The 13,524-nt window shown below is 36.6% G+C and overlaps 1 non-coding gene across 1 annotated transcript; it reads left to right on the forward strand.

The window, feature by feature from the left end:
- The first annotated feature begins 8,808 nt into the window (after positions 1–8,808).
- LOC141249961 (U2 spliceosomal RNA) lies at positions 8,809–9,006 on the forward strand. The gene has a single exon (XR_012312416.1). It is a non-coding gene; the product is annotated as a U2 spliceosomal RNA (small nuclear RNA).
- Positions 9,007–13,524: the final 4,518 nt, after the last annotated feature.

Genomic DNA, 13,524 nt, shown 5'->3' on the forward strand with positions numbered 1-13,524 from the left:
TTTTTACCAAAATTAGATATTCTATAGAAAAGTAGAAATTTGAATACTTTTGTTTTAGAAAATTTAAGAATTTATATAAGTATAATATTCTAAAATTAACATAAGAAAGAAATTATATTTTTTTACATAAGGGATCCTTCATAATTTTCAATGGGTATAAATAGTACACGACTTTTACCAAAATTAAGTATTTTGTAAATAAGAGTAGAAATTTTAATAGATTTATACTAGAAATTTTTTACATTTATGTAAGAATGATATTATAATATTAACAAAAAAACAATTGTATTTTTATTTTAATAGATTTTTCATCATTTTCAAAGGGTATATAATACATGACGTTTGCCAAAACGAAGTATTTTGTAGAAAGCCGTAGAAAATTTAGTAGTTGGTATTAAAAAAATTGACATTGATATAAGAATGATACTCTAAAATTAAAAACAAAAAATGGATATTTTATTTTAGTCAGTATTCATAATTTTCAAAGAGTATGAAGTACACGATTTTTCAAAAACTTCAGTATTTTGTAAAAAAAATATAAATTTGGGGACTGTCTATATGTACTTTGGGCACTCTTTTCTGCACTCCTAGGTAAGGAGTGCAAAGGGTGCACGCCTAATACAGGCGTGCAAGGATATTACGGACACGAAAAGTCAGCACGCCCATTCTGGGCGTGCAATGTAATACAGGCGTGCAACAACACGCCCAAAATAGGCGTGCAACAACACGCCTATTTTTGGCGTGCTACTCGGCAGGCGGGACATGTGCACGCCTATGTTGGGCATGCACATGTCCCTTCAGAATGAATCTGCACGCCTTTCCTTGGCGCGCCGTTGATAATATGCACGCCTAAGTTAGGCGTGCAAATTTTGACCGTTGAAAATATGCACGCCTGAAATAGGCGTGCTCATATCTAACGGGCAAAACGGGCACACCCCTCCTGGGCGTGCCCAACGGTTATATTTTGTGAAAAACTCAGTTTTTGGCCTATATATATGTTGGTTTCGGAATCATTGTAGAAACAAGCTTTGCTTTCAAAATGGATCAGAATGAATATAGTGAGTTTAGTGATGAGGAAGACAGCGACTATTCAGATAGTTCAGATTCAGATGAATTCGATTACGATGATGGATGGCTAGACGATTGTGTTGAAGACGAAGATCCCGAATATTTGGTTAGTAAATTTTAATTAGTTTTTTATTTAGCCGTTCCCTATTTTAATGAGATTAGTAGTATTTACTATGAAATTTAGCTCATATGTTACAATAGTTAGATAATAGTAAAAAATTCAATTTAAGTTGATCTAACATTGAAATTTAAATATTAGAGCGAAGACTTCAAAGAACATTTTCTTATTGATAAAGAGTGGGATACAAAAGAAGAGTTGTATAATTGGACGAGAAATGTAGCGAAGAAATTGATGATAGTATTGGTGAAAAATTCGACAACCAAATGCCGCATTGTTATGGTATGCGATAGATTCGGTCCACCAAGGAATGGTAGACCAAAGGAGAACGTAGTGAACCCAGATTTGCCAGTGGAACAGAAGCTGAAGCCGGTGGAACAGAAGCTGAAGACGGTGGCACAGAAGATGAAGCCGATGGCACAAAAGATGAAGCCGGTGGAACAGAAGATGAAGCCGGTGGAACAGAATCCCCGACCGGTGCAAAGAATCGATGACCGGTGGCACTGAATCGCTGACCGGTGGCACAGAGGTAGAAGGCACTGACATAGCAACGGAAGTCGGTGGCTCTGAAGCAGTAGGCCCGACGGGTGGCACACTAGACTCAATCGATGTCACGATAGACTCTACTGGTGGCACTGAAGTAGTAGGCCCGATGGGTGGCACGCTAGACTCAACCGGTGGCACAATAGTCTCCACCAGTGGCACGGAGGACTCTACCGATGGCACAGTGGACTCGGACTGGGGCATAGTGGACCGGAGTGGTGGCAGAGAGGCAGAACCAGAAGGTGAACGGTGTGGTGAATGGTCCGTCTCAACAACCGGATCAATACTCATGTAGAACAAATCATCATCATAGAACGCGTCATCGACAACCGGATCATCTCTATCTAGATCAACAGACGCCTCTTCCTCCAATCGCTCGGCGACATCAAGTACACGATGACGTATGGAATCTGTCACACCCACCCGTCGTGTCCTTACTTCCACTATCGGCGTCGGTGCCGTCATCCCAGTATCACCCAAACTCGCCTGCAAACTCTAATGATATTAATGAAATTACAATTCCAATTCAAATTACAATTACAATTCCAATTTCAATTCCAATTACAATTCCAATTTCAATTCCAATTCCAATTCCAATTTCAATTTCAATTTCAATTCCATTTCCAATTCCAATTCCAATTCCAATTTCAATTCCAATTCCAATTCCAATTCCAAGTCCAAGTCCAAGTCCAATTTCAATTTCAATTACAATTCCAATTCCAATTCCAATTCCAATTTCCAATTTCCAATTTCCGATTCCAATTCCAATTCCAATTCCAATTCCAATTCCAATTCCAATTCCAATTCCAATTCCAATTCCAATTCCAATTACAATTACAATTCCAATTTCCAGTTTCAGTTCCAATTCCAATTCCAATTTCAATTTCAATTCCAATTCCAATTTCAGTTCCAATTCCAATTCCAATTCCAATTCCAATTCCAATTCCAATTCCAATTCCAATTCCAATTCCAATTCCAATTCCAATTCCAATTCCAATTTCAATTTCAATTACGATTACAATTTCAATTTCAATTTCAATTACGATTACAATTTCAATTTCAATTTCAATTCCAAATTCCATTTTCAATTTCAATTACAATTACAATTTCAAATTACAATTACAATTTCAATTTCAATATCAAAATTAATGTAAAGAAACAAATTAAAACTTATAATTTACCTCGTAGGACACCGTTATTGGAGTAATTTCATTGTCGGGCTCGGTTAAATGTCGGGTAGTTCGGGTAACAGGCCGTTGTCCACCACCGTAAACGACGGGTTGCTCGTCGTCTACCACCAAGTCAGTTGCGGCGTCGTCCACCAGTGATTCGCCGAAAGGTTGACCGGCCGGCCGAGCTCCATCTCCGGCGAGCTGACTCTGCGAAACCGGTGGTGATCCGGCGTCTACAGCTTGGGAATCAACGGCGGGAGCAAGATCGGGAATGGGAATGCAATCCCCTTCTCCGACCATTGAGGGGCGTGGCTTCGTTTGAACAGAAACGGGGCGGCGAGGGCGAAGGCGAAGGCGAGGGCGGAGGCGCTGCTAAGGGGAGAACGACGAGAGAAGGAATGGGAGAACGAAGAGAGAAGGAAGGGGAGAAGACAAAACGAAGACCGGAACAGCGAGGAAGAAGGCGAGGGCGAGGGCTAACCGGAGGGGAAGCTGAAGAGGAAGACGAAGGGGACGGTCGCGCTCTATATTTGAAGACGAAATAGCACGCTTAACCTAAGCGTGCTAGTCCGCTTAGGTTAAGCGCGCTAACGGGCTGGCCCATTTCATTTGCACGCCTAGGATAAACGCGCAAACGGGCTCGGACAAAGAGTGGCACGCCCAGATCAGGCGTGCATAGCGCGCCTAGTGTAGGCGTGCAGCGCGCCCAACATCTGCGTGCTGTTTCTTCCTTCTCCTCGCCGTTGCACGCTCCACATAGGCGCGCTGTTGAGGCCTTTTCTTCCGACTTTACCCCTAGCACACCCAATCTATGCGTGCTACATATGCACGCCCAACCTATGCGTGCCAAATGGAGTGCATTTAGTCAAAAAAAGATTACATATAGCCGTTTCCTAAATTTGACAGTTTTGTATTAGATTTTTTTTTTATATTTATATAATAATGATTATAAGATAAACAGAAGAAAAAAAAATGTTTTTTTAATTTTAATGGAATATTCATAATTTTCAAAGGGTATAAACTTTACCATAAAATGCATGAGTTTTGTTATAAAGGACAAGGTTTCTATGCATTAGTGTATTTTTTCTGTGCATTAGTGCATGGTTTCTTTGCATTAGCACATGATTTCTTTGTATTAGTGCATGGTTTCTATGCACTATCTGCGTGCTGTTTCTTCCTTCTCCTCGCCGTTGCACGCTCCACATAGGCGCGTTGTTGAGGCCTTTTCTTCCGACTTTACCCCTAGCACACCCAATCTATGCGTGCTACATATGCACGCCCAACCTATGCGTGCCAAATGGAGTGCATTTAGTCAAAAAAAGATTACATATAGCCGTTTCCTAAATTTGACAGTTTTGTATTAGATTTTTTTTTTTATATTTATATAATAATGATTATAAGATAAACAGAAGAAAAAAAAATGTTTTTTTAATTTTAATGGAATATTCATAATTTTCAAAGCGTATAAACTTTACCATAAAATGCATGAGTTTTGTTATAAAGGACAAGGTTTCTATGCATTAGTGTATTTTTTCTGTGCATTAGTGCATGGTTTCTTTGCATTAGCACATGATTTCTTTGTATTAGTGCATGGTTTCTATGCACTATTGTGTGATATGGTTTCTTTGTAATAGTGCATGGTTTTTATGCATTAGTGAATGATGTGTTTGCATTAGTGCATGGTTTTTTTAGCATTAGTCCATGGTGTATATTCATTAGTTTTTTGATCCGTAACTTTAATTAAAATCTATGTATGTCAAAATTTAACCATAGATTTTGTTGGATCTCATAAAATCAGTAGGATCTTACGATTTTACGATTCATAGGCGATCCTAACATTGAAAATTTCCGAGACGCTAACATCTATTTCAAAGCTTATCATTATGTATTTTCATCTCTATTACAATTATGATTGCCTTATATGTCCATCTCTTATGACTACAAGTCTAATTTATAAATATCCTATATCTTTTTACAATTTATATATACTAAACTTTAAAGTTTTATTAATTTTTCTATAATACAACAATTTTAAATTCAATATAAAAAAACTTATGATTTTATGGTTTGATTCCAAGAGTCATGTATATCATATCCTAAAATCCCGATTTTCATAACCTTGGTATAAAATACATAACATATATAATTCACATCTTAGTATATAAACTAGTTTAACTCGTATGTGTTTCATTAATTTTATTTAAATAAAATCATTTATTAATATATTAGTATTTTTTATACATAATGCTAATAAAAATACGGAAATTTCGTCTGGGAGAGGAACGAGCCCTCTATCTATCACATACAAATTTTACTAATCATCGCACCCTCTTTCGTGACGACCGATGCAGCCAATAATGTGACGTGAAGATAGGAGAACGGCGTGACGTCCAGCGTAGACAAATATGTGACGAGAAATAAACCCATGGGCGTGACGTTGTATGGGGGGAGGAGTAGGCATTACGAGATGGTCATGATAGATCGTGACGATGTCCGTGACACTGGGCGTGACGATGAGGCTATCTCATGGTAGGAGGTGTTTTGATGTTCGTAAGTATTTTTATTAGTTCTAAATGGTTATTTAAGTCTTTTTATGCTATTTTTGACAAGAAAATCACATTAGATCATGATGGTAGGCTTGCTGGGGCTGTAAGGGTGTTCGACAGGATTGAATGAAAGGGATGTATTAGGTGGTTTTAACAATGTTGTGTGATATCTAATGACCTGTATTGAGATCTTGTGACATTAAGTGGCACTTGAATTCATCCCCGTACTTATGTCTACTTTGTAGTCAACTTTGTATAGACTTTTAGGTGGTTTTCACATTTGTATGTTATGTATTGGAGTCACCTATTTGATTTCTTAATTTCATAGTTGTTTACAACTGTATTACACCTACAACGGATAGAAGTTGGTTACAACACACATACAACTGTATAGTACAATGCCTATTCCTCAACCCTACTTCAGAACCCTTTTCCACAACCCCTATAAAAGAGTTATTCTTATGTAGTTGTTTCCACACACACGAGATCCACAAGCTCCATTCCACATTCATCAATCAATCTCTTAGTAGATGGCTTGTTCTTCATCTTCATCAGTCATATAAAATAAAGTCTGTCATTGCGATTTTCCTTTAATTCAACAAACCGTGGAGGGTCGGTGGAACTTTGGTAGAAGGTTTTGGGGTTGTCCAGAATTTGACACATATGATGTGAACAAGCCAAATAACGAAGGAGGTTGTAATTTTAAAAAAATGGATCGATCCACCGTTCTGTAAGAGAGCCCAAGAGGTTATCGATGAACTGCGGAAATAGAGAAATGAGCTAAGTCAGCACAACGAAGGTCTTATGAGGTTTAATTTCAAGGCTAAAGAAGATATCAAATATTTGGATAAAGTTAGAGCAGTCAGAGACGTAAGTCGTCTTAGAATACCCAAGACAGATCCTAATCCATGATTTCTGTTTTGTTTTATGAAACTTTGCAGGGAACAGGCGACATTGTCCTGGGAGAGATATCGAAAGCAGAATCGCCTTATTTAGAAACAATAATGCTATTTGAAGAATTTTCTATTTACTAATTGAAAGAAGAATCGCGTCACCTAGAAATAATGTAATCTTGTAAGAGCAAGTGTCCTCATATTTTCAATCTTTTGTAGCTTAATGGTAAGAGACTTTCAAATTGAATGCGTTACTACTAGTTGTACATCAATAAAATAGCCCAACAAGCCACACCTTTAATGTAAACAAGAAAATAGCCCGATAAGCCACCCTTTAATGGGCCATGTATGTCAAATGTGTGATATAGCCCAAAGTTTTGATCGTCACGTCCACATCGATTGCAATCGTGACCATGGAGGTGGTGGTACCCGTCACGCACCACAAACTACACTGCAAACCCAGAATTAGTTGTCATATCAAGCCCATACCTCTATTTTGATGTGTCCATGACTTAAGACTGCAATGAAATAACCCGAAGCTACAAGTTTGACCACTTTTCATCCACAAATGAGCTTCATCTTCACCTATTTATACCCCTACATCTCACCATCTTCGTTCACCGATCCATTCACATTTCTCTGCATACTAAAAAAACCATAAAAAAAATTTCACCATATTTTTGGTCCCCAACCTCATGGGAAGGGGACAACCCCCCTTACCCTTACACTTTGATATTCATCAGGTACCCTTCCGATTTACTTTTTTTCCCCCGTGCGGAGTCTTCCGTCTTCGTCATTCTTCTTCCTAATCGTGAATCGCCTTCCATGGCCTCTTTCATAGCTTCATCTTCACCGGGTTGTAGGTGAAACCGCCAGCTTCACTTCCTGCGTGTTTTGGCAGTCCATCTCCAAACTTCAGCATCTTGTGCTCGTCGTCGCGACTTGGCCAGTGTCAATTTTCCTGTGCCGACAACCCATCTCCACCCGACGGATACTCGGACGTCGAGCTCTGTTCCTGAATAATTTCCTCTCCTCTTGAATATAGGTACCATCTTCAGCATATCACATAATTGGTTTGCCGCTGTTCTACTTGTATGGTTCTAACCATGCTGGAAGTTAGCAAGAACAATAAAATTCCCTTTTCTTATTCTGTTAAATATGACAAATTGACCATGCGAATGAAACTGATAGTATTTCTACAACAATTAAAAAAAGCAACAGGTTAGAGGAGTATTCTCTTTATCAAATTGTTTATGACTGATTTGATCTCATAAATATATGATATATCCCACAGATAGTACTAGTTATCACCATTTTCATGAAGTCATATAAGGCCTCTTATTGTAAACCATCAATTTTCTCAATTGTGTTGAGTAATCATAGTAAAAATCTGAGAAAATAGCATCATACAGTCCTCTTATTGTAAATCATCAGTGGTCTTGTTTAATGCCCCTAATACCAAGTTTGGTGGCTACGTTAAATTTGCTGATGAACATGCCTATAGCTTACTTCCTGAAATGGGGAAAGACGGTAAGACTTCATGTCTTTGCTGAACCTCATTCATTTTGTAGTAGTTCTACAGTTTGATCGGGGGAAAAGAATTCAAATTAAAAGAACTCCAGTGTTATATAATTATGTCTTGTACACTTTTTTTTCAGTAGATTCTGTTTGAACTTTTAGTGCATGTATTTAGTTTACTTCATGTCCAATGTCTTTTTCAAAGAAGCTTGAAATGTGACTAAGGTTTTGCCTCCTGCCTTGTGAGTTGTGACTAATTTTTTACTGTCTACTTGCGTATTTGTTCAGCAACAACAACCGATTCAAGAAGAGATTTGTCAGCAACATTTCTGCAGGGGGAATCCTCATCAACGACACATTTTGTTTGGATGAATGCAGTTTACGCTCAACTCTTTGCCATTTGGAGGAGTAGGAGAGAGTGGTACAGGATCATGCCATTGGAAGTTCTCTCTTTCGATGCGTTCAGCCACAAGAAAGCAGTTCTAAACAAGAGCTTTTGGTTGGATGTGTCTGTTAGGTACCCGCCATACACACCGAGCAAAGTTACTACTTTCAAGGCACTTAACAGCAACGGTATGTTCCATAAGATGGTTGGTTTGATGAGGGTGTGTAAGGATCTTGTAATGTGATCTAACTATCTAACCAAGGCTTGATGGATGCTGGTTTATTAATATCAGAATTCCCCATCTGTAGCAGTAAATTTGTAATGAAACAGCCTACGTACTGATGATAATAAATAGTATGTTCAAGGGCTTGATTTCGCTTACAAGAATGGGTGAAGTGGGAGAATACTAATAGGTATTGTCTGTTAGGTACCCGCCATACACACCGAGCAAATTTGGAAGGAAGTTTAGTGGTTTTGAAATTTGATTACGTCCCACATCGGAGAGGGAGGAAAGAGGAGGGTTCCCAGGTTGGTATAAAAGCAGGAAGCGGAGGGTGAAGAAAGCATACCTTTCTCGGCCTTTTGGCTAAGATCAAGTGTAGTATCTGTTCTTATCAGTTTAATATCTGATATGTGGGCCATCGGCCCACTTCGATATTAAATTAGTTTTTTAAGGGGGAGGGCCCATTAAAGTAGCTTGCTACTTGGGCCTCTCGAGTGTCGCCCATGCGTTGCACTGCTGCACGGGCCTGGCGCACCCCACTAAGCCCAGTTTAATTGTAAAGTGTTTCATATATTAAATCTAAGAATATTCTCCTGATTTCTCTGTAAGAAGAATTTATGCAGAGCAAATATTATTTTTCCTTGTATTTTGTTTAGAGATTTAAATTATATCTTTCCATCTTTAGATAAATTTGGAGGTGTACACCCTAATCTTTCATCAATCTGATCCTACTTTCATTTCATAATCTCAATCAATTTGATCCTACTTTCATTTCATAATAATCTCCATATGTTGTTATCTGAATTTAATTCTAAAGGGCATTGGATTGAATGTTCGTTCTTAGTTGGCTTTCGGTTTCTGTTTGTATTGTGCACTGCTTACTTAATTTAACTCTAAAGATATTGGAATGTTCGCGCCTTGGTGGCTTTGGGCTTCTGATTGTGTTGTATAAGATGTCTTAGGCTTCAGCCTTTAGTAGTAATGTTTACACATACCTAATCTAGTTTTCTTATGCGTAAATTTGATGGGTTATGTTGTTAGGCTCCTCTCCGTATTCTTCTATATCAAGTTATATAAAGTATTAACATGTTAAGAAATCTAAATGATACTCCTGTCAATGTACAAATATGGAGATTAAGCTTAACCTTTTATTTATGTACAACAAGCTTCTTGTGCTAGTTTTGTTGAGTTCTCCTTTCTGGATTGTGCTAATTTATTGTGCTGCGTTTATTCTCAGTTTCACTAATTAAGTAAATCTTGTACATGTTTTGTTGAGTTTATTGTGCCTTGTTTACAGATTAGAAGAATCAACTGACTTGTGATTAGTTTCTATGACATGCAGGGTCCTTTTGATAATCTGATCAACCATCTCTCCATATTGAAGGTATTTTTTAAAAGTGTCTTAGCTTTTAATATATTGTATAATGTTTACATATGTTGTAATCTTATTATGAATATTATTTTGTCATATTTTCTTTCCAGAATCTATACGTCCACTTATTCTGGATGATCAAACAATAAATGATAACATGGAGGATGATGTACTCAATGATGAAACACATTCTGGTGGGAAGAGAATGTATTCAAGGTATGCTAAATGATGGAAGGACTATAACATTGTGAAGGAGAAAGCTAAGGAAATTGGATATTGTAAGTATTGTGAAGCTAATTACAATGCTTCTTGAAAGGATGGAACTAATATATTTTCGAGGCATTTATTAGTTTGTACCGGGTATAAAAAGTTGAAATCAAGGACAACTCATCACTCTCAAAAGAAATTGATCAAAAAGTATTTCGAAGATTGATAGTAGATTCTCTTAAGAGACAATGGTTATTGTTATAGTTGGATTGGACATGAATCAACTAGGAAAGCTTTCTTGTGTGTGTATGACAATGTTGAAACAATGACAAGAAATACAATAAAAAAAGATTGTCTGGAAAGGTATGCTGAATTGAAAGATAAAATTAAGAGGATTTTGATGAAGTTTCTGAGTAGAATCTGTCTAACAACTGATTTATGGACTGCATGCACATCCCGAGGTTTTATGTCAGTGACTGCATTACATTGATGAAAACTGGAAGTTGCATAAAAAATTACTTGCATTTAGGCATTGCGCTCCTCCTCATGGTGGTTATGGATTGTCTCTAGAGATTGCAAATGTTATGTTGGGTTGGGGAACTGATAAGAAGATATTTTCACTAAGTATTGACAATGCTAGCAATATGGATAGAATGATAATGAATTTGAAAGGAGGGGTATTTAGAGATTTTCCATGCAAAGGGAAGTATTTTCATGTTCGTTGTGCTGCTCATATATTAAATTTGATTGTCACGAAGGGTTTGAAAATGGTCGGTCATTCAGTAATAAAGCTTCGAGATGGTACAAAATATATTGATGGTTCATAAGCTAGATTACCCTAATGTATTTTACGTCATGTTTCTGCTGTAAGGGATCGTTTAAAAAAGGCAATGGAAGATGGGTTTTTTTATTCCGATGATGTTGAAGCTATTAGATGCGACACATGATTTTGAGGTATATGAGTTAGGCAGATCTGATCTGAGTCTTGCTGCCACTGGAATGATGGAAATGTTGAAAAATGTTGGGATGACTATGTGATGGTGCTTGCATTTGCAAATACACTTGATCCTGAATATAAGTTGCATTATGTTGATTTTTCTTTAATAAGAACACATGGAAACATTGAGGGAAAAAAGAAGACTAAAGAAGTGTACAATCTTTTTGATGAATTGCTTAAAGAGTATATATCAACTTGCTATTGTAGTTAGTTGATAATAGTGATGCTCAAAATCTGAGAAGTGATATCGAAAAGCCTTACTTCTATGATAATCTTGAGGTATATGTTTTATTTATATTTTTTTTATATTTAGTATAAGGCCTTGGACGGAAGTAAACTATGCTTGTTTTACTTTTTCCAACTTTTTACACCTAGTAATTGAAAGTTTAATATGCTGATTTTTGTAATTCGTTAATGTAGGAATTTGAATTATACAACGCGTGTGATCGTTCAAAAAATGAACTTGACACATATTTGGATGAGCCGTGTTTTCCAGTTGTTAAGGATTTTCCTTTGCTTGATTTTTGGAAAAATAACTCAACCAGATTTCCCACACTTTCTTCTATGACAAGAGACATTTTGGCTATCCTCATAACCTCTATTACTTCTGAGTCAACATTTAGTATGAGTGAAAAGTTCCTTAATAAATGTCTAAGTTCTCTTACTGATGAAAATTTCGAAGCATTAGTGACTACCAACAAATGGTTAACATGATATGACGGTATATATTGGTAGTTTCATTGTGTTGATTTCTATTTTCGTTACTCTTAGGAGAATTTGTTCTAATCTAACATACTATTTCATTTGATAGATTTCACTGTTGAAGGGACTGCTATAGATTTGTCATTGAAGTTTTCATCTGGTGTTATAATTTTGTAGTTGCTGTAATTAACAGAAGTAATTTTCAATGAGCTTTTGCTCTCTAAGTTTACATATTATTGCTTGTTTGTTTGTTTGTGTGTGTGAAGTTAGTTTGTAGAAAACTAATGGTAAAGAGGTTAGTGGAATGGAATGTAAAATAAGAAGAAGGGTTTTATTTTTGGTGCATGTAAGGCTAGTAAGCTCTTTCTACATTCTATCTCGATAACATGTTTTTCATAGCTTAATTTGATCATATTGGTGATTTTATCATGTTTGATATTCAAAATGATGGGTGGTGTTTTTAGCTTGATTTTTTTACTACTCTCCTTTTCTCATGACTTTATAATACTCTAGTTGGAATTAAAGAACTTTTTGCCTGATGAAGTTTGTTGTTGTTGTTTGCTTAATTTTGTTGTTGTTGTTTGTTGAATTTTGCTTCTATTGTCTGTTGGAACTTGTTGTTGTCGGAACTTGTTCTTGTTGTTTTATTGAATGAAAGGTTTTCCTTATTACAAAACAGAATAGTCAATCCCTCTGTGCTTGTAACCCTTGAAATTGCAACATACAACTATACATGAGTAAATACCATTGGCGGTAGAAACAATCCAACTCAAGAAAGAGATTGTCCTTGGCTTTTGTTGATGGTCATGGAAAAATAAATCATGAGAGGAATTGCCTATTCTTAATGTTAAAAATCAACGTGATATCAAAAATGAGTTAGAAGCAAGCAAACAATAACCTTGAATACGATGTTGGTATCTTCAAGGAGGAAACATAACATTAGATATCTATGTGAAACAAATAAACATTACATTTTTGGAGTATAATGATTTCCGTAATAAAATATCTGTACCTGAAGTGATTTCACTATCTTAAACTTGAGATAGTGATTAGAAACCTGAAAGTTTGATATAATTAAGGTACGTAGTTGAGTAAATATCAACATCATGGTGATTGTTCCTACCTATCTGGGATATACTATCAGAGCTGAAATAGATCTTTTCTTCTGTAGGCAGTACTAACATAACAAAATCCTTTACTTTCTCTACGACTTCAAGCGTAGGAGCAATGAGGGTTCTTTCCTCAAAATATTTTCCACCTGACAGTGTATCAACCACAGAAGGATAAATTTCCTCAACAATAGAAGCATCAGATTATCACTCTCTTTAATTCACAAATCGCCTGATATCTCTAAGTTTTCTTCTCCATCATCAGAATCTCCTACAATGCCATCTCTGACACTTAGAATCTATTATGAAAAGTCTCTGAGCTTTTGCATATCATTTTTTTATGCGTCCACCTTAAAGCCTCGTGTTTCTTGTCAAGCAAGAAACTTTATAATGAGCCCACAAGTATGATGAGCTAGGGCTTGCTAAAACATTAATATCATGTCTTGTTCCTTTTCGGAAACATGAAGTATCTGTCTAAAAAATCTATCGAACATAGAACCTTGCCAGCAAATGAAAGTTGTGTGCTACTTGGAGTAGAATTTTGAAGGACGTCTCTTAAGATCTGATCTAATGCTTCAAAACAATGTTTTTTTCCATCTGAGGTTCATCCCATATAATAAGCTATTTCTTAGTTATAAGATCAGCTAATGACGATCCCAGTTTGATGTTGC

The sequence above is a fragment of the Phyllobates terribilis genome, unplaced genomic scaffold (assembly GCF_046119375.1).
Source record: "Phyllobates terribilis strain yellow unplaced genomic scaffold, ASM4611937v1 Scaffold_5287__1_contigs__length_52761, whole genome shotgun sequence".
NCBI classification, from domain to species: domain Eukaryota; kingdom Metazoa; phylum Chordata; class Amphibia; order Anura; family Dendrobatidae; genus Phyllobates; species Phyllobates terribilis.